This window comes from Hyperoodon ampullatus (genome assembly GCF_949752795.1).
Source record: "Hyperoodon ampullatus genome assembly, chromosome: 18".
Lineage (NCBI taxonomy): Eukaryota > Metazoa > Chordata > Mammalia > Artiodactyla > Ziphiidae > Hyperoodon > Hyperoodon ampullatus.
The window spans coordinates 20,553,545-20,576,072 of NC_136931.1; positions in this window are offsets into that span (position 1 = coordinate 20,553,545).

Below are 22,528 nucleotides of genomic sequence, written 5' to 3' on the forward strand. Positions count from 1 at the left end.
GCCTCTCTCTGAATCCGCATCTTCCCAGGACCCCGGGGGCAGGGCTGAACAGGGTGTGGGTCCTGGCTCCTGTCACTGTCCACCGCCAGGCCCCAGGGTGCCCAGTCTAGGATAACGCTTGCACTAAACTTCCTTCCCACTATGGCCTCCTGCTTCTGCCCATTGACGCTCACACCCTCTGCTGCAGGAACGCGCCATTCTGGGGTGCACGGTCCTCACTGGCCCTGCCGCGCGTGTGCACCAGCCAGGCCTTCTGCTGTGACTGCCCTGTCCCCTCGCCACCTGCTGTGTGCTCTCAGGGTCCCGCAGGCACGAGCTCAGATGTTGTCTCCATGAGAAGCCTTTCCCTCCTGGGCTAGCCCCTACCTACCCTATCCGGAGTGGTCCTGTCTGTTCCTACTGCTGGAACTTGGGCTCCAGAAAGGCAGGAACAATGTCCCAGCGCCCAGCCCTGTGCCTACATGATGGAGAATGAGTGGGAGTGGGAGGATGGCTAAACGTCAGCTTGGCTGCAGGCCAGGCTGTGGGCCTGTCCTCACCGTGCAGGGTTTGGGGCCGTTCCTCCCTGGGAGAGCTGGCAGGGCTTTGCCTGTGGCTCCTCCAGGTGGTCTACTAGGCCATTCTTGGATTTGAGGAACAAAAGCTCTGTTTTCAGCTTTCATCTTTGTTTCCATTTTCCTTAGAAATAAGAGCACTGTTAGGCAAGCCCTCATTTCTGCCAGTGGCGTGTCTGGGAGGGAAGCTCAGGGTGTGAGCACTGCCTTTCTGCAACAGGATGGCCACAAGGGAGCACCTGGGATGGGACTGCATCCCCGGTATCTCAGACTTGTGCTGGATAAGGACAAAGCCTGGCGCATAATAAGCACCACTCCAAGAATGGATGTGGGCTGGTTGGAGTGGGGGTGGCTCCTCGGGCAATGTCCCTACAGGCCGTGCTCCTCCAGGAGCAATGAGGGGCAGGCAGTGGTGCAATGGCGTCTCCCTGAAATCCATGTCCACCCAGAACCTCGGAATGTGACCTTATTTGGAAATAGGATCTTTGCAAGTATAATGAGATAAGAATCTCAAGCTGAAGTCATCCTGGATCTAGGGTGGGCACTAACCCCGATTCCTAGTGTTCTCATAAGAATAGGAGAGGATCCACAGAGACACAGGAGGAGGGCCATGAGAAGGTGGAGGCGGAGTGATACAGTTACAGGCCAAGGATGCCAAGAACCCCCGGAAGCTAGGAAGAGACAGGGAAGGGGTCCTTCCTCAGGGTCTCCAGCAGAATCCAGTCCCGCTGACACTTGATTGTGCACTTCTGGCCTCCAGACCTATGAGAGAAAACAGTAATGTTGTTTGAAGCCACCAAGTCTGCTCATTCGTTACGGCAGCCCTAGGAAACTCGTACAGGGTCGAGTTTTGGGGTCTCTGGCTTTGCTTCTCCTCTCTCCATGGTCCAAAGCTTCCCCACACAGTGTCTTCTCTGATATATGTACGCTACAAAAGTCTGATGTCACACGGGTGAAAAAAACTGGGGCACAGATTGTGACGTGTGGGTGTTAGAGCGGTAGGGACGCCCAACTCATGGTGTCACGTTCCTTCCCTCCACACTGACCCCCTGATAGATCTTGGCCTCCCTTCTCTGCCTTCCATCTGCGATCTCTTCTTTCTTTCAAAATTAGATCCAATAGGGGAAGAGGTAGCAAAGAGATAAACAAGAGGTTACAGGTGAGACCCAGGGGTCCAGAAACATCCTTGGTTTAACAGCCCAACTCTGGTGGGTCCTGGGGCATCAGGGCTATTCTCGCCTCTGCTCACATGTCCTGTGGCTTTAGAAAACAGATGAGCAATGTGCCACTTAGCTTTCACTGGGTAACAGGCCACCCCCAAACCTGGTGCCTTAAGCAACCAACATTTATTTAGCTCATGATTCTGCAGGTCGGCACTTTGGCGTCCATTGGGCAGTTCTGGTCTTGGCAGGACTCACTCATCTGTCTGTGGTCAGGTGCCAGGTTGGCTGGAGGTTAGACTGGTCTACAGCGGCCTCATTATGTGGTGGTTGGAAGGCTGTGGCTTAGGGTCATGGGGCTGACTGGGACCCACGCCTCTAATCCTGCATCAGGCCAGTAGGGCTGTCACATGATAATGGCAAGATTCAGAGAAAGAGAGAGAGAGCAGAAGCCACAAGCCTCTTGAGGCCTAGGCTCTGCGCATCACTTGCTCTGCATTCCGTTAACCAAAGCAAGTCACAAGACCAGCCCGGATTCAAGGATGGGAAAAGAGACACTGTCTCAAGATCAGATGAACTGCTAACTCACTTTGCAAAGGATGCAGTCACAAGAGGGGTAGAGAACTGGACCATTTTTGCAAACAGAGTCCCCTTGGCCAGCCCTCTTCTTGGCCTGGGTGGAAGTTCACTCAGCCTGAATTCTCTGCTACCCTCTGCCCAGGAGAGTCTTGCAGTGAGAGGTGAGAACAGAATCCAGTGTTTAGTACCCATACATCCAGGCTGGACCTGTAATATGTCATTCCAGAAATCTTTCTTTCATCAAACATTTATTCGAGCACTACCACAAGGCCAGGTAGAGAGACCACACAGGGACGCAGGACATCCTCACGGTAAAGAGCTTGGACTTTGGAGTTGGTCAGGTCTGGCTTTGGATCTCTGCTTTTACAGACTGGGGCAAGCCACTGTCTTTTTCCTGAGCCTGCTTCATTATCAGTAAAATGGGGGTAGTAATGTCCGTGTTACAGGGAAGCTGTGAGGCCTGAATCAGATACCCAAGGTAAAGTGCTTAGCACAGCACCTGGTCCACAATGGAAACCCGCTGATGGTGCCACGATTATTAATAATAAATGTAGGCTAAGGGAATGCATAGATGAATGAAGGTCTGGCAACCTTCTGCCAAATGCACATGATTAATGCTTATACCCTCCCCATCCTGGCCCAAATGAAATATACAAAGGATCTAAGGAAATCCATCAGCCACCTGCTAACTTTCTTTCATAACAGGAAACCTCTCACAGCCGTGGCCAGGGCTCCTCTGTGACCGGGACACGGGGATGGGTGAATAGCATCCCACTCCGCTGCTCCCAGGCTCCGAATGCAAGCGGCACCCCTCACCGCGCCCACAAACTCCTCCTGTGATCGCGCCGCCTGGGCCCCGTGGTAAAAGGAGCCACACCTGCACCGGTGGCAGCCAAGAGGCATTTTCCCGTCGGTTGCCTGGACGATCTTGTCTCCACACCTGCTCACAACCTTCGTTTTTTCTTCCTCTCCAAATCAAAGCACGCCTTTGCTCTCCAGGCCGCCTGTCTCCCGAGTGGAGTCTTCGGGGAGGGGGCGGGGGCAAGGAGAAAGCTGAGCGATGAGAGGCTCTGCCGGCCCCTTTCAGAGGCTGGAGCTGTTTTTAGCGCTGCCTCTCAGCAGGCGGGCCTGGCCTTGGGGTCTGGGCCCAGCCTGGTAAATTAATAGCAGCAGAAGACTGTCAGGGCCCAGATAGCGCCAGGAGAAGGGAGGAAAGCTCCCTATGAGCGCTGCTGGGCTGGAGGTGCTTTCTTACGTTGTCTTTTATTCTGTTGGAAACGACGGTCTCCCCTTTAAACGTGCCTTGCCTCTGTCCAGATGCTCTTTTGTCAGGCGACCCCGCGTAATTAAAGACAACAAGCTCCCCCTCCATATATTCTTAGTGGAAAAGAGAAACACATTTTCTAATCCGAAACTGCATGCCCGCCTGAGAATGAAGAGAATGTAGAGGCTGCAGGTTTTGGGGCAGTGGAGGGAGCCTGAAGCTTCCTGGAGGAGAGAAAAGATTTTCTTAAGTGGCGTCTGTAAGTTTGAGGCTGCTCCCAGGAGCCTGGGATGGGCGAGAGTCGGGCTGGTTGACGTGCTGCGGGTGAAGTTTTGCTTTTTAAGCAAGAGGGTCAGTTTCTGGAGGCAAATGGGCTCCAGGCTGATACGATCTGTGGGCAAAAATAACTCTGGATTTGGATCTAACAAAGACTATAAAAGAGAGGCTCCGAGACTTGTTTTCCATCCTGGCGGGAGTCAGGGTGGTTTCAAATGAAGGGCAGATGTAGCCTGAGGCCCAAATCCGTCTCCCCCAGCCCTACTGTAACCTTATTACAGGATAAAAAGCAAGGCAGGACGCTCATGGTAAGAGAGAAATGCGGCTTCCCCAGCAGAGTGAGGGGGTCTGCGGACACTTGTGAGGAAGGTGGGATCTTGCCTCTCTGCAGGAGGTGCTGGGAGAGGATGAGGGGGGTGGAGGCCCTTGGGCATGTGCAGGGGGTCCTGACCTGACAGACAAGGTCAGGGCCGGGGAGGCTGGGCAGGAGGGGCTTCCCAGCTGGTGTGGCCTCGCAGGTCAGGTCAGGTCAGGTCAGCCCCCTGCCAGGCCAGTCTTCCCCCGCTGCAGCCTAGGCTGGCCTCACAGGACAAATGCTTCGTGACTCCATGGGAAAGGGCGCTGAAGCAGGAGCCGGGGCTGTCCAAGGTAGCACAGCACCTGGCACCTGGGAAGGGCTTGGTCCCTTATACTGGTGACAAAAATAACACATGCTCCATGCAGCAGGGATGTTTTACCTTGAAGCATTCCCAGGAGTGGGGGCTTCCCTCACTTCAGGTTTGGGGTGCTGGAGGTCCCTCGGGCTGAGTTAGAACCTTGTCTACACTCGTGACCATCTGAGCAGCTCGCCTCACCTGTCTGCACCAGGCCGCCATTCAGGTGTGGAGGGTGAGCAGCTGGGGGCGTGTTTCATCCTCTCTTTGTGCTTGCCGAAAGTTAGCTGCCCAGCTCTGTGCTCTCAAGGCATCTGGCTCCGTCCTCTGGCTAACTTGCTGGCTGGCATAACTTGTCTGTGTGGCCCAGGGCATGGGGCCCTCAGTATCGGGAGCTGTGCATTCATGTCTGTGTAGCCAGTGACTGGAGAGTAGGGGTTCAACAGTGTGTGTTCAGGGTCCCGACGTGATGGACACTTGCTAGTGTTAGCATCTGGGCTTGGAAGCAGCAGCAGATAGTGTCTTCTGTGCTTTACAGATTCTTCCTCCCTCGGCCAAAATATGTAAAAGATATTTTTGGAATAAGATCTTGCATCTGTGTAGTGTGAGGGTTTCTTAAAGCACTTTTATGTGAGGCTGGGTCTCACCTAAACTCTGTGATGAGCAGACAGCATTGCCCCATTTTACAGATAAGGCTACTTGAGGCATGGATGCTGATTGGCTAGCCCAAGACAATAACCATAAAGGTGGAGATTGCAGTCCAGAGAGGTTAGGTAGATGGCCCAGAGGCACACAGCACAGAGCCAGCCGGAGAGCTGGCCAGACCCCAGGCTTGTCTGTCTCCAGAATGCACATTCTCTCCCCTGACCAGCTACACAGAGTGGGTACCTGCTGTTGTCAGACTCTGTGTGCGGGGCCCACCCTACCACTCCTCATTTCCTTCTCACAACAATCCTCTGAGCTGGAGAGTGCAGCTCCATTTGTTTTTTTTAAAAATAAATTTATTTATTTATTTATTTATTATTTTTGGCTGCGTTGGGTCTTTGTTGCTGCACGCGGGCTTTCTCTAGTTGCGGCGAGCGGGGGCCGCCCTTCATTGTGGTGCGCGGGCTTCTCGTTGCGGAGCTCGGGCTCTAGGCGCCCAGGCTTCAGTATTTGTGGCACACGGGCTTAGTAGTTGTGGCTCGCGGGCTCTAGAGTGCAGGCTCAGTAGTTGTGGCGCACGGGCTTAGTTGCTCCGTGGCAGGTGGGATCTTCCCAGACCAGAGATCGAACCCGTGTCCCCTGCACGCCATCAGGGAAGTCCCGCAGCTCCATTTTTCAGAAGAGGAGACTGAGGTTCTGAGAGGTTCCAGAGACAGAGCCAAGCTCCACCCCGGGTCCATCTCTGCAGCCAGTGCGCTTTCTCTACAGCCAGCCCTTTCCTTTTTCCTCAACTTTCCTGGATTTTATACCCCAAGGCAGACAGTACAGGGAGAGGGTTATATCAGAAACATGTCTGGCGAAGATTTAATGGGGGCACTGCTCATAAACTTTGGGTGTTTTTGTCTGTGGGGCTCAGGGTTCCAAGCAGAGATGCAAATGGTGGGCTGGACCAGCAGGGCTGAGGCATATCTGTGCCTCAGATTGAGGGCTTTGTTGCAGAGTGAGGAGGAGGAAGGGGAGGGAGAGGTAGGGAAGGGGAAGAGGTGATGAAGGAGGAAACTGCTTCCCTTAGGCTAAGAGTAAGAACTCTCCCTTCTCCTGCCAGCCTGCACCAGACCAGCCCCTCGCGGTTTTCTAGAAACAACCTCACATATCTTCTTTCTCCTTTGGGGAGGTGGGAGATCAGGTGGAGAAGACCAGGCATTTGCCAAGTGGAGAAAGGTTTTTCATCATTTAAAGCTCAGATGGCCTTGGTACCTCCCTTCTCCCCTCCCCCACATTGCACATCCCACCAGTCACCAAGGCATCCGTCCTCCCTCTTTTTTTTTTTTTTTTTTTTGGCGGTACGCGGGCCTCTCACTGTTGTGGCCTCTCCCGTCACAGAGCACAGGCTCCGGACGCGCAGGCTCAGCGGCCATGGTTCACGGGCCCAGCCGCTCCGCGGCATGTGGGATCTTCCCGGACCGGGGCACGAACCCGTGTCCCCTGCATTGGCAGGCAGACCCTCAACCACTGCGCCACCAGGGAAGCCCTGTCCTCCCTCTTAAATAGACTCTGTCCCTTGGCTCCTTTCCACATCGCTCTCCTGGACAACTGGAGGAACCTCCCGGCCGTCCCCTTACTTCCACTCCTGTCCCAAACTGTCCCTCCCACACTGGCCCCAGAGTGACCCTTTTACAAATGCACACCTGACCGTGTCATCCTCCTGCTTAAATGCTTTTGTGGCTTTCTGTAATAATAGAGTACGCGTATATAGAGTCGCCTGCTGGTAAACCGGCTGAAAAAGGAAAGTCCTGATTTACAGTGTTTGCTGATTGCCTTGGTGTACGGACTCCCACTCTTTTTCAAGTAGTACTGTTTGGGCTGGCAACACTCAAGCTTTCCTCTGGTGGCAGGAGTTGGCCCTAGCACATCCCTGCATAGCACTGATGAGGCGCAGGGCCCTGCTTCAGGCTTTTTATCTTTGTCTGGGTCCTTCCTCTGCCTGGCACTCCCTCTCCTCCTATCTGTGTTTATCCAAATTCTCCCCACTCCTCCGTCCCACTTCCGGTCTCTCTTGCTCAGGGATGCATTCCCAGACCCACCCCCATTGCTGGAATAGTTGGAAGTACTCCCAGAACACCTCATTTGCCCTCTCTTCCTACCTAGCAGGATCGTGGGTCCCCTCCTTTGGGGAGGGTGGTCTCTTTCAGAGGCCCAGCCACCACGTGTGCATTCCAGGTGTAATTAACACTTGTCAGTAATCAGGCCATTCCAGGGAGTATTGATACAGCACTAACAATGTAGTCAGGCTCCAGTGTGACCGCTGGTGGGGGAAAGAGAAGTGCCCGCCTGGAGCCCTGCCCTCAGGGACCAGAGAGCTGGCTTGGGGTTTCGTGAGCATCAGGGGGATGGGAGCCACGGGTCAGCAGCTCCAGCACTTTGTGGGGACGAGCAACGGCTGTTTATCCTCCGTCTGAACCTCATCCTTCTTCTGGTTACGCTTTCGCTATCGCCGCAGTAGATGGAGGCCATTTATCGTGATGAGCAGGTGATGTGCCCATGAATGGGAAATCAGCAAGGGCTGAAGGGGGATTTTTCAAGGTCAGGATGTGCCCTTTCTATTGAGAGTTCAGTTCTGTAATGAAGGAGAGAAGCTCGGTGGCAGCTTTTCCTGCCCAATCCCCTAAGGGGTAGATGGTGCCCCCCCCCAGTCCTGCTTGGAACCTGCTGTCCACTCCAAAGCTTCCCACCATGAAAAGACTATCGTCTAGATAAAATAAACATTTACGTTCCAGGGATCTATAAACTTTATGTAAGTGCTAGCATGAGTGCATTAAAAATGTGGATTTTTTTTTTTTGTAAGAGCAAAAAACTGGAAATAACCTAAATATTCATCAGTACAGGGTTGGTTGAATCAAGGGCAATATACTTATAAAACACAAGGAGATTTTCCTTTTTAAAAAGTGTGATAGGGCTTCCCTGGTGGCGCAGTGGTTGAGAGTCCGCCTGCTGATGGAGGAGACACGGGTTCGTGCCCTGGTCCGGGAGGATCCCACATGCCGCAGAGCGGCTGGGCCCGTGAGCCATGGCCGCTGAGCCTGCGCGTCCGGAGCCTGTGCTGCGCAATGGAAGAGGCAACAGCAGTGAGAGACCCGCGTACTGCAAAAAAAAAAAAAAAAAAGTGTGGTAGATCTCGTGATTTGCATGACAGCCCAGGATGTAAGTGGGATACGTGGGGTGATTTGTAATTTGGTAAGTGGGGGACAGGGCAAGCTGCAGAGTGTTTCTGATGGCCCCCCAGAGTGGGGGTCGTGTCTCTTGTTCACAGCTGTCCTCAGCACCTGATATAGAACCTGGCCTCAGGAAGGGCTCTGTAAATGTGACTATTATTACTATTGTCAGCAGGCCATAAGTAAATGATGAACAAATCCTACTTTGTATAATCCTACGTAGAGGCATCGAGAAAACTTGGAAGGAACCTCGCGAAAACATTAATAGAGCTTACCCCTGTTTGGAGTAGAATTAGCCGGCAGGGGATAAGATGCTCACTTAAAATATAAATATTGTTAGAATTTAGGATGAGCTTGTATTATTTTTGCAATTACTAGACTAAAAACCAAAAGAAGTGGGGAAGAGATCTCTTCACAGTCTTTCCCCTACAACCACACTAAGCTATCTGCTGTTGAGTACATACTTGGGTCTTTGCAGGCCTGGGGACTAGTCCTGCTCTATTGATTTCTGCCTGGTAAACTGTGGATAATAAGAACTCTTTTCTCACGGGGCGGTAGAGAGAACCACATGCAGTAATGAGGGTCACGTGCTCAGTGCAGCCACCCCTAACAGAGGAGTGGCTTGTAACCGCTAGCTGCTTTCCACCGTCGCATGGAGTTTCATCCACTGACTCGCCCATGAACCTTTTTTCACCCCCTGGCCTTTGCTTGAGTTCATCAGAGTATCATTAGTTCCTAAAACATGATCAGGGATGAAATCCTCAGGAAGATGCAGCCCAACTCTGTCATTTTGTGGCAACCAGGGCCCAGAGAGGTTAAGTGACTTGCCCAAAGTCACACAGCTTCCAAGTGGTATGGATGTTATTTGCACTGAGCTCCAAAGCCACGTGCTTTCCTTGTACTGCACTGCCTGACAGGGACTTAATGTTTTGTCTTCCCGAGAAGACTTCTAGAGGCAGAGATGCCTTACCCCAAGAGAAAGGAGTCACCAGTGGGGGCTTTTAACAATCTGGCAGAGGCCACCCTGTCTAGGGTTCACTCCCTTTGGAGTGAGGAAGGGAGGGGCTGGGCTGAAGAAGGACACCCACATTTATACGAACTCAGGGACTCCCCTGCTCTCACCCCCCACCCCCATGCCCGGCCGGTCCTCTACAATCACACACCTGCCTAGGCTGACCTCCCCATGGAGAGGTCTTCCTTGGTCGTCACAAGCCTCAGAGCCAGCTAGAACTGGGTTCAAAACTGCTCTAATGAGTTGTGTGCCTCAAGTTACTTAGCTGCAAAATGGGGACAGAGGGACCTACCTGCCAGGTGCATGTTGAGAATCAAGGCAGATAAAGGTTACACCTGCCTGGTGTGGGGTCTGGCACACCCCGGGCAGCTGGGTGGATGAGAGACAGATCTGAATCTGTTTGATTAAAGGAAGGCACTTTGTTCTTGGACCTGGAGACCACCTGCTACATATGATGGGGGCTAGGATAAGAAAGCAATGTTTCTGTCTCAAAGTTGGTGTAGTCCCCTTTCCACCATTCTGGAGGGCCCTAAATATGTATTTGGGAGCAGGGTAGTAGAGTAATTAGCAGGCATGGTCTCAGGAGTCCTGGGTTCGAGTCCCAGATCCACCATTTTCCAACTATCTGACCTCAAGCAAGTCCCTTGAATTCATGAGCCTCCATTTCCTCATCCATAAATTCAGGCTAATATTCGCATCTACCTTCTTTGTATTTTCCCTTGACTTCACCAGCATCCATTCCAGTATTAAATGGAATAAAGGAAAGCACTTTACCCAATGCCTGGTATGTGGTAAATATCAGTAAATGTCAGCTTCTTTGAATATTTTATCATAGTTATTATTACTGTTACAGTGCTATAGTCCTTCATGCTATTCACCAAATATTTTGTTTACCTTTGGGCAAACGGTAAGATTGTACTTCTCTGACCGATTAAAGTTAGGCAGGGCCTCTGACTTGCTTGGGGCCAATGAAATGCTTATTGTGTCACTCTGGGCAGTTTTTTTGTTTGTTTGTTTGTTTGTTTTTTGCGGTACACGGGCCTCTCACTGTTGTGGCCTCTCCCGTTGCGGAACACAGGCTCCGGACGCACAGGCTCAGCGGCCATGGCTCACGGACCCAGCCGCTCCGCGGCATGTGGGATCTTCCCGGACCGGGGCACGAACCCGTGTTCCCTGCATTGGCAGGCAGACTCTCTACCATTGCACCACCAGGGAAGCCCTCTCTGGGCAGTTTTAAGGGCTAGTGTGTGATTTGCTACCTTTCCTTCTCCTGCCCTGAATGTAGAAATGACAGACCCTTTGTGGGGGTGAGCCACTGAGCGTGGGGCAGTTGTTATAGCAGCTAACCTTGGTCTCTCCTGACTGATACACATGGGCCGACCCCAGCATAGCGAGACCGTGGGTGATAAATGGCCTTCTGCCTTGTCACGTGAAGAGGTAGGAGAAGCAGAGGAGTTTGTGCAGTCCCTCACGTGGAAAATTTTTTTCCAGTGGAGTGCTTCAAGCAGGCAGGCCTGGCATCCTCCTCCCTCTGACTGGGAGAATTGGAGTGCATGTGGTAGACTGATCAGTTGGAGGACCAGACTGTAGCTCTGCATTTCCTCTTCAGTCCTCTGACTGAACTTGCCCCACCTATTTCTCTGCAAAGAGCGGGCTGTTTGTGCTTCTTGCTGTGTTAACTTCCAAGCGACTTCCAAGGATCACCACTCATGAGGATTTAAAAACTGCACTCCCTTGAGGCGGCCCTGGCAAAACTCCCCTGCGCTTGCTCCCTGCCAAATCTGTGAGCAGGCTTCCTGGGCAGGGCCGCCAGAGCAGGGCCTGTGTGAAATACCACCCCCTGGGAACCCTCTGAATCTCTGTGCCAGGGATCGTAGGAAAAGATGGTTGAAAACCCAGGTCCTCCTGAAGAGCTAAGGTTTCGACTCACTCTCATTTCTTTTAAGGTATAAATGATGGCTATAAAGCTATTCAACCCAGACTGTCTCAGTGGAGGTGAGCAACAAGATGCAAATACCTAAAAGTCAAGAGGTGCAGATGAAAGGGGTGAACGGCGGCGTTGAAAGAGAAGAGCTGGGGCTGGGATGGGCAGCCAGTCAGCCTCCCTCTGGGAGTTGATGCAGGGACTTCGAGATCAGGTGGCCTGGATTCAAAACCTGCTCCTGCCACTTGGCCACTGTGTGACCTTCCAGGGAAATGGTGGATCGTTCTGAGGTCAAGAGAGTACAGTTGGCTCTGTTCATGAGCCACGTGAATGCCTGTGCTGGGCTGTAAGTGGAGCACTCCGTGTCACCCCCCACCCCCCAATCTGAATGCCTTATCCTGTGCGCCTTAAAATGTATTGGTGCCAAAGCCAAGTGCCATCTTTTCTTTGTTTCACTACAGGGATACAATTAAATGAGCTCAGTTAAATTTTGCAGTTGACCCTTGAACAAGGAGGGGTTTAAGGATGCTGGCCCTCTGTGCGGTTGAAAATCCACATATAATTTATAATGGCCATCCTTGTCCACAGCTTCTTGGTATCCGCGGATTCAACCGATGGCGGATGGTGCAGTCCTGCGGTGTTTACTACCGCAACAAATCCACGTGTGAGTGGCCCCACGCAGTTCAAACCCGTGTCGTTCAAGGGTTAACGGCACTGAGTTCTTACTATGTGCAGACCCTGGGCTGGGTATTGTGGAGGGAGAGTTGAGAAAAGGACGCTGCTGGTGATAACTCTCAAGACATCAGAGGGAGAGCTCGGGGTTAGAAATCAGTAAAACCGGTCTGGGAGAGTTGTTTCTCCTTCTCTGGGACTCAGGCTCCATGTGTCACACAGGGAGAAACCGATGGCATCTCCTCTGACACGTCCTGGAAGGACTAGATGGTGGGGGGGTGATACCCGTTTGCAATAACTAAGTGCTACACAGTGTAGGGTGTTTTCATTCTTATCAAATCCACTGGTGTCCACTTGGAGGTCACCCCCGATCGTGTCCTTGAGGCCCCGTGAGAGCTTGCTGGGGTTTTCCACGAGATGACTTGATCGGAGACATTCCACTGGACTTGGTTTGCCTCAGGGGGCCCTGGGCAGCTCCCCATGTTCAATTTCTGTGAAGAGAAGGGCTGTGACTTCCGTCCATCCGTGGGTTCTTTACCGAGAGCCAGTCCCCTGCATTCCTGTTCTGAGGAAGGAGAGGGACTGTACTCACTATCTGGTCTGCACAGCCGTGTGCCAGAGAATTGTCTTCAGTGTTGGAACAGCAGAAATTCAGAGCGAGGCTGGGGAGACCCGTTATAATGTCTGAGCGGGAGGCAGTGCAAATGGCTGGGGACCGGCAAACCTCCATGAGCCCCTTGAGCATCAGTAAGGTATTCTTATTTTTAAAATACCACTGACTTTTATGATTTCTGAGCCCAGAGGCCCCTAATTGAGCTTCCCGATTGTTTCTTCCCTGAGTTTAAAAATTTTTTTAAATAAAATTGTTACCGTCTTAGCTTCAAAGTTGACCACAAGCTTCCCCGCTTCCCCCCGTGGGCCTAGAGCTTTCCGGTCAGCCAGGGCAGGGCTGTGGGTGTGCCAGGGCCTGGGTTTTCCCTCTGGGAAGGTGGAAAGGCAGCAAGCTTGGCTTGAGAGTGCAAACCACACAAGCTGGGTACTCTCATGCAAAACCCATGCACGGGGGCCTACTTAGAGTTAGGCGTGGTGCTGGGTAATGAGGGGAACAAAGGCGTGGCTGTTAGCTGATCCCCAAAGAGATGGGGAAGGAGGTAAATAAAGTCAGTTGCAGGGGAATGCAGAGGAAAGGTCCCCAAAGTGGCTTGAGGGTGTGGCTGGCCAAAGAGAGGCATTTGAGCAGATCTGTAAAAGCGTTTTAGAATCCCCAGGTATAGAAAAAAGGCTTATGGACATTTCAGCAGAGGGGGTGGTGTGGTGGAAGACTGAGAGGTGAGAAGTTCAGGTGTGTAGAGAAGATGCTGGTGGAAAAGGGGTGTGCATGAGACCGGGGTTGGGGCAGGGCAGATGGGAAAGGCCTGAAACCTTGAGGTTGATATTGTCAAGTCTGTGGTTTGGAAAGATCTTCTGTTTGAATACCCCTTGTGACGGGAAGCTCACTACCTGTAGGGTAACCCATTCCACCGTCAGCTCTGACTTATAAAACGTCCTTCCTGAGAGCAAGCCGGTGCCTGTTGGCCTTGGAGGGGTCTGGAGGACCAACCTAGGCCATGCTTGATCCTTCCATCCTTGTTTTTGTCCTTGTTAGAGTGATGGACACTTGGCTTGTAGACCAGCATGATAACTTCCTTTTACCACAAGCATCACAAAGTTTAGGCATGTGCCCAGAGCCTCCAGAACTTTCCGTTAATGACTGAGGTTGGCCTACTCTAAGGAATTCATCTGAATTCATCTCCACACTTTTCCTAGCGGCTCAGAACTTGGGGGACTTGGGATTCAACAGTCCTGATTTTGAATCCCATCTCAGCTGCTTTGTGGCTTTTTCTGACCTTGAGCATGTGACTTTCCTCTTCAAGTTCAGCTTCCTCCGCCTGTCATAGGAGTTACAGGGTGCAAACAACACCCCCAGCTCCCTCCACTCTGGTTAAGAGGCTTCTCTCTTCCCACACCCTTGAGATGGCGTTTTAGAAGCTCGTTGGGCAGTGTTGTCATCGAGACGCTTCCAGAGCCCCTGATCCCTTTTCAATCGCCTTACTCACCTGGGAATCGATTTATGTGTTTTTTGGCTAAAACAGGCCACCAGAGGAAGACTTTCTCCTGTTTCTGTAAATGTATCTGTTTTAGGGCTGCACTTTCCTTTCCGTTTCTGTCTGTTTGGGATGCATGTGCAATATGCGTTTTGCAGGCTGCCTCGGCCTGTTTTTAGACAAAATATTTTGACAGTCCGTCCTCCGTCTTGCCTCTCTAACTGTCTTTGGGAGGCCCTGGCATTTGTTTTTCCTGAGCCTTTGGCTCTGTGATCCTCTAAATCTTGAGCGTCCAGTAGGGTCAACCTGCCTGGCTGCGGGCCTGACCAGGAATGTGAAATTACCCAGCATCAGAGAAGGCAGGCTCCCCGGGGCTCACCCACGTCACCCCCCTGCTGTCTCAGACTGGAGATGGAGGGCCAGAGAGCAGGGTTGGGTGACCTGTCTCAAGTCACAGGGCAAATTGGTGGCAGAGGTGGGGGGACAACTCTCCTCCCTTGACTCCACATCCTGCTCTCAGCTGGGGCCCTGGAGCCCCATGAAGTAGCCTGAGTGTTCCAGGTGTTTGTTCATCAGGGCTGCACACATTTTCCAGGCCTGCACGTCTTTCTGTAGGTCACCACCCCCATCAGTGCCCAGCTTGAGACTCAGCCTTATTCACGCTCAGGATGCCTGATTTGCAAACCCCAAAACTCAGAGCCAATCAGACATTTCCTGAACTCCATCCTTCTCCTGCCCCGATCCTGACTGAGCGGGAAGTTGTGGCACCGCTCAGGAAGCCTCCAGGGCAGGTGGTGGATTCCAGCAGCTGTGATTTGGGCAACTCGAGCTGTAATCCCTATCCCCACTCCCCCCCAGGACTCCACTGACAACCTGGCCTCACCCCGGGCCTTGGGAACATTAGCTTGTTTCACAATTTTCCTAAGAGTGAAATGATGTTCAGTATTCATTTTCTTGTCACTGCCGTAACATGACCACAAACTCAGTGGCTTAAAACAATACAAAGTTATCCTCAGGTCTGGAAGTCAGGAGCTCCAAGAGAGTCTTTGGGGCTGAGAATCAACACGTTGGCGGGGCCGCTTCCTTCTGGGGAGGCTCCGGAGAGAATCCACTTCCTCGCCTTTCTAGCTTCTGGAGGCTCCTGTAGTTTTTGGCTTGTGGCCTTTTCCTTCAGTCAGTCGCTTAGCATCTTCCTTCCCTGAATCGTCTGTCCTCACTCAGGCTTCTCTACTGTGTCAAATCTCCCTCTGCTTCTCTCTATACGGGTATTCGTGATGACACCTAGAGCTCATCTAGAGCTTGGATAATCCAAGATCATCTCAAGATCCTTCATTTCATCACATCTGCAAAGTCCCTTTTGCCATGTGAGGGAACATTCACAGGGTCCAGAGATGACGGTGTCGAGGTTGTTGGAAACCACCCTCAGGCGGCCACAGTCAGTTCATGTCCTGCCCATTTCACAGACTTGGAACCTGAGGCCTGGAAAGGTTAAGGAGTACAGGGAATTCAGGTCTTGGATACCTGCTCCTTAATTCTAGGACTAGGGCTTGTTGAGGTCCTTTTGGGCTCTGTGGGCTGCTCTTTAAAAGTGAATAATCTGACACTTTCTCACATTGGTTGGTCGTTTTCTGGGGCTGGGGGTCACTTCATTGTTCCTTCGAAATCTCGGACAACCCCCCACCAAATTTTCCACATCAATAAACTGAAGCTAGTAACACCTACCTCCTGACTTGGTTGGCTTTTCAGGAAGATTGCAGTAATGAGAATTGTTATTGCCTCTAGAGCACTTCTCTGGTGATCACTTAATGCTTCCTTCCCCCATTCCTCCCTCCCTTCCTTTTGATGCAGTTGGGGCTCGACCAGCGGCTGTGAGGTTGGGTGCTAATGACTCCCAGCTGCCCCCTTCTTTTTTTTTTTTACAACTTTATTGGAGTATAATTGCTTCACAATGGTGCATTAGCTTCTGCTTTATAACAAAGTGAATCAGTTATACATATACATCTGTTCCCATATCTCTTCCCTCTTGCGTCTCCCTCCCTCCCACCCTCCCTAACCCACCCCTCCAGGCGGTCACAAAGCACCGAGCTGATCTCCCTGTGCTATGCGGCTGCTTCCCACTAGCTATCTACCTTATGTTTGGTACTGTATATATGTCCATGCCTCTCTCTCGCTTTGTCACAGCTTACCCTTCCCCCTCCCCATATCCTCAAGTCATTCTCTAGTAGGTCTGTGTCTTTATTCCTGTTTTACCCCTAGGTTCTTCATGACATTTTTTTTTTCTTAAATTCCATATATATGTGTTAGCATACGGTATTTGTCTTGCCCTCAGCCTAAAGGGGGCTGCCGGGTGAGCAGCTGCCCTGGAACGCCCCCTGTTCCTGCCGTGGCTGTCCGTTCAGGGCACTGACTAACTTGAGGCACACAGTGCTAGTTTCCTTTGCCAGGTAGGGCCAACTTTTGGTGCAGTTCATGCTCCGGGGCTCTCCACGGGATCAGGCTAGCCTCTGCTCAAGGTTGCATCCTTCTTAGCTCCTCCTCTGTCCCGCTTCCCTCACTGCCTGCATCCTGAGAGCCCTCCTCACTGACTCAGGGCTACCCTAACCCTGCCATGGGCTCTGCTTCTAGGGAACCCACCCTAAGTCACTTTCCCTCTGCCTTTTAATTTTTTCTTGTCTCTCTTCTTTACTAGGAAATCAGGAGAGCGTCGTTTCATGGAAACCAAGTCAGGAGAGTTTCAATAGGAGGAGAGACCAGCAGCATCAGACGAGGGAAGCAGACGAGGAAATCAGGACCAAAGCTTGTCAGCCTTGGCATTGAGAAGGTTTATTGGTGCGCTCCTGTCTAATTGACTGTCAAGGTACAGTTAAATCTCACCTTCCTTCTTTACTGCTGGGTCTGTAAATCTTATAAAAACAAACTTTAATGGTGGAAAAATGCCAGGCAAGTCAATTTTCCTGCCTTGGCCTTAGCTTCCCTACCTGCAAAGGAGCTGGATGATCTCTCTGAAATTTTATAATTCTAAGAACGTTTCCTTGTGTGACCTGCAAATAAGAACAGTAAGAACTGTCCCACTTACCAGGCCTTTGATATGTGCCCTCACGCGTGCTGAGCGGAGGGTGTGAGGCATCTGCTTCAATCCTCACAACCACCCTGTGAGATAGAAAGTACCTTATCCCCATTTTATTGTTTCATCAACTTGTCTATGTGCCGAGGCCTCCTGGGTTTGTATCTCCAGCCTGGTTGTCGCCGCTTGAACCGGCTGGCTTCAGTCTGTTTCTTCTAACCCTGTCTTAGTGCAGGCTGCCATAACAAAATACTGTAGAATGGGTGGCTTAAACCACAGTAATTTATTTCTCACAGTTCTGGAGGTGGGAAGTCTGAGATCAGGGTGCCAGCATGATTGGGTTCTGTTGAAGGTTCTCTTCCTGGTTTGCAGATGGTCACTTCCTCACTGTGTCCTTACAAGGTGGGGAGGGAGGGAAAGGGGGGGAGTGTGGGGGAGAGCGATATCCCTGGTGTCTCTTCTTATAAGGACGCTAATCCCATCACGAGGGCCCCACCCTCATGACCTCATCTAAACCTCATTACCTCCCAAAGGCCCCCATCTCAAATAACATCACATTGGGGTTAGGACTTCAACATATGAATTTGCGGGGGGCACGACTCAGGTCCATAACAACTCCAGACAAGAGAGCATTAAATAATCACAGAGGGGCTCAACCCAGTGTGGGAACTCTGGTAGGTATTGTAGTACATGCCTCAAGGTTATCCCTCCAAAACAGTGAGGGGGCTGGGGTATTCATCCACCGATCCCGTCAGCCATGGGTTGAGAGCTGCTTCTAGGAGGTACTGACCCCTGGCCCTTCTGGTCTGCCCGTGTGAGCTGAGCACACTCCAGTGACCAGGAAAGGCCCTCGGGCAGGGTGCGGTTGCCTGTGGTTGAAGCCGTTGGGACTGCACGCTCAGGTATGGTCAGTGCTGAGGGAACGTGGGCACGGTGCTGCCGAAGTCTGCCAGCGGGTCTGAGGGCTGAACGCTGGGGGGTGCCGTCATTCAAATCCGAGCAAAGAAGGAGGTGCCGTGGTAACTTTAGGAGGGGTAGTTTCCATGGAGTTGTGGGTGCAGAAGCCCCAGGGGAGTGGGTTGTTCATGAACAGGTGGTGAAGGAGAAGGGCGGGTGTGAGGCTGCCTCCTGAGTGAAGATGGGGGCATGGGGTCAAGGGAGAGTGTTCTCAGGAGTTCCCTGGGGGCCTAGTGGTTAGGACTCGGTGCTTTCACTGCTGTGGCCTGGGTTCAGTCCCTGGTCAGGGAACTGAGATCCCACAAGCCACAGGGCATGCCCCCCCCAAAAAAGAGAGTGTGTTCTTGGCTCAGGATGGGAGGCTCAGGTGCGTGCTTTTGTACTGATGGGGATGCTGGGAGTGGGGGTGAGGGAGTGGTGGGTGATGCAGGATGCGGAATCCAGGGAGGAATGTCTGGACATTGAAGATTTGAAGGCAGATCAGAGGCTAGAGGGAGCGAGGTCCTGACACACGTGCAGTGACTGGTCTGTGGGAAGGACAGAGCCTCTCCTGACCTGTGAGCAGAGGGAAGAAGGGAGAAGTGGGACCAGCTGAAGCTGGGTTTGGTAAGGAACCATGAAGGGACTCGATTAATGCCTTCTGTTCTTTCACGGAAATACGGTGAGGTCAAGACAAATGGATGAAGGAAGAGGGGTGGGAGGGGCATGATATCGTCGCCCCATTTCTCTTCTGTTTTTGGAGTGGAGTAAGCAAGATAGTTTATGTCTTTTTATATAGAAACACTTCTCATAGCTATCAAATTAATTGCAGTTTCTTTCATTGAAAATAAATACACAGCAGATGCTTCCGTGCACTTAGTAAGTTTCTCATGGTCTTTGAAATTACTTATTGGTTTCGCCTGTCAGCTTTGTGTGCACATGTAATGTAAAATGTACTAGTATTTTTGAAGGGCAATTTGGAATCATTAGTCTTAACAGTGCATGTAGATTTTGACCCTACAATTTCCTGAAATTCGACACTTTCATGTTTGAAAAGCCAAAGGAGAAGATATCAAAGGCAAATTAGGAACTGGAAGAAAAGGATTCCTTGGGTGTTAGGAGGAGAGAAACAGCTAACATTTATTGAGGGTTTACTATGATCCAGGACCCGTTGGCTAAGATTTTTGTGTGTGTGTGTGTGGTACACGGGCCTCTCACTGTTGTGGCCTCTCCCGTTGCGGAGCACAGGCTCCGGACGCGCAGGCTCAGCGGCCATGGCTCACGGGCCTAGCCGCTCCGCGGCCTGTGGGATCCTCCCGGACCGGGGCACAAACCCATGTCCCCTGCATCGGCAGGTGGACTCTCAACCACTGCACCACCAGGGAAGCCCGGCTAAGATCTTTTAGTCATTTACTGGGTTGCCCAAAAAGTTTGTTTGGGTTTTTCTGTAATACGAACTTTTTGGCCAACCCAGTACTTCCACAGTTCTATGAAGGAGGTATTATTATTGTTATCCTGGTTTTAGAAATGAGAAAATGGAAGCACATCTGGGTTATTAAGTAACTTGCTACAAGTTATAGACCCAGTAAGTGGCAGGACCAGGAGAAGATGTTCTCCTAGTTCTAGTGCTTAGGTGGTACCCACATATCTCAGCCCTGTCATCTGATACTCATCTCCATCTAGTTATCTTTTTTCCCAGCTCTGTTGAGATAAAATTGACATATAACTGTGTAATTTTAAGGTGTACAGTGTGATAATGTGATACATGTATATGTCATAAAATGATGACCACAGTAAGGTTAGTTAATATCTCCATCACCTCACATAATTGCCATTTTTTTTTTGTGATGAGAATATTTAAGATCTACCATTTGAGCTACTTTCAGTTTATAACACAGTATTGTTAACTATCATCATTCTGCTGTACATAGGTCCCCAGGGCTTATTCATTCATTTTATAACTGGGAGTTTGTACCCTTTGGCCAACATCTCCCCAGTTCCCCCAGCCCCCGGCAACCACCATTCTCCTCTCTGTTTCTAGGAGTTTGATGTCTCATATAGTGAGATCATATAGTATTTGTCTTTCTCTGTGTGGCTTATTGCACCGTTGCCCCATTTCTTTGGTCCTGGTGCACCATCAAAGCTCAAACCCAGAAAACCCACATGGTGCCAAGAACTCCAGTGGGCTGATATATTCTCTGCAAAGTCCGTGACAAATAAAAAATCCCATTTCCCACGAACAGTCTATTACACATATAAGGAGCTGATCACCAAATTACAATGACGAAAGGGATAATTCTTCAGACTTTAGGAAGTGACTTATAAACACTGACTCTTTTTTTCTCTGCTTCAGTCTTACTGGAAAAAAAAAGGCAAGATAAGTTGCATGTAACATATAATGTTCTTCATTTGCTGCTCTGCTGTGATTTTCACAAATGGAGTCCTGAACAAGAGTATTCAGTTTGAGTTCAAAGTCCTTTTGTACTAAAATTATGGGTACAGGAATACGTAAAATTACATATTTTGTTGTCTTTGATATAAGATAGATACTCAGACTGTCCAACACAACAGGAGACAACTTTATTTTCCCGAACAAGAAATACAGATGCCTAAACAGTCTGATAGTTAACATTATGAGCTGTGGTTAGACATTGTGACACTAAGTTTGGAGCGTGATAATACCTTTCAGCGTTCCCAGCTTAGATCCTGCGCCTGCCACCATGTGTACTTCTGCATAGTTTATGGTTTTAATATTATTCTGCGAGTTTGTCCAAATCGTGTTATGATAAAATCCCTCTCAAAGAAGATCCAGCTGAGTAAGGAATAACAATGTTTGCATTCAACTTCGTGGTGGATTCCTTGGCTGAAAATGATCTCTTGGACCTCTTGCGTTTCATTAGGTAGGGATATAGAGAGACTAATCCTTTTGGGCATGAAAAACAGTTTATAAGTTTGCAAACTCCTACTTGTCATTGGGGCGAAATGGAAATTCTGTGTACTCTTATCCTGGAAGAACAGATTACCAATGACATCAAAGATTTCAGTCTGGAGGGGCTTAGAGATGTGCTATATGCACAATCACATGTGTGAACATCTTGTCTGCAGTTTCTGATGTTTTTCATCACACACGTGGGACTGGGCTCTTAAAGAGTTCTGGGAATTCTGCACAGTTTATTTAGGGTGTTAAATCCCAGGATGATAAATTGGGGCCAGGAAATGAGCACACTTGAATGTGGAGTGTGCTGTGGTTTGGTGGAAACGATCTAGTGGCCAAGAGCAGGGGGGTTCCCGCCCCAGCCCTGATATTGATTCCTGTGTGGGCAGAGGCAGTTTCCTTCTGTGGAAAAGGAGAAATCAAGGGCTAGTGTGGGACTGTCTCCAGGGTTCCTTCCAGCTCAGACAGGCTAGGATTCTACAACCCTAGATCTGACCTCTGTTCGTTCTTGCAACCAGCTTTATCATCTGGGAATCTTCAGAATTCCGGGCAGGGGAGTCTTAATGAAAAACCTATTCCCACGCTTTAGTGCGGCCCGTTGACAAGGTTGAGGGGGTCAGGGGACAGAGGGAAATGAGAGCCCTGCCTGGGTTTTTAGTTACCATTGGTGGTTCAGGTTGGAGAGGGGCCGTTTTCTTTAAAGACCAGTTATTTGTGATGGAAAAAACATACAGGTCAGTTTCCAGGAAGATCTGACCATTGGCTAAATATGTAGGTGGGGAGTAGGGTGGTGAGGGACGTCTTTCTCTGCCTGAAAGACCATTGCTTTCTTGAATTGCACCGTGGTAGTGTCATGTATTTAATGTGGAGTGAGCCGTTGTTAAGAAATTATTAAAAATTAGCACTGGGCTACAGAATGCAAGGTGACAGATTGGTGCCCAGGGTGCTGGGGGAAAGACTAATTTACAGCCTCCAAGTGAAATCTCAGGTTGTTTGTTGTTCGTTTCTGGAAGCATAACAGGACATTTGCAGCCTGTGTTGGGGAAATTAACCTGTTGTTAATTTTGGAAGCTGTTGTCAGGCCCCATCCCCACTTCCTTTTCTCAGCTTCAGAGACAAGGCAGACTGGAGGAGCCGGGAACAGCATCATCTCAGCATATGAGCTCACTCCCGAGTCCCCAGGGGGGGTCCTGCTGTGCTGCCTTCTGGCCTGGGAGCCCCAGGAGAGCAGGGACTGTGTCTGTTTTGTATTGTTGGTGTCTAGCACATAGTAGGTGCTCACTGAAGATTTGTTCACTCTGCAGCTCCTGGGAGCAACATTGTCAGGAAGAGCAGACAAGTAGGAGGAGATGAGGGGGCGTGGGGCAGGGGGCGGGGGCTGTTACCCCCATTTCCCTGGCAGCAGACTCCCTTCTGGAAGCAGAGGAAAGGAGGGCCCATCTTTGGAGCGCCGCCTCTCCCTGTTGTTCTCTTCATCTGGGCTCAGTGCTGGGGGGCAGCTGGCTGAGTAGCAGGATGGGCAGAATTGCTTTTTTTTTTTCTTTTGTAAATTTATTTA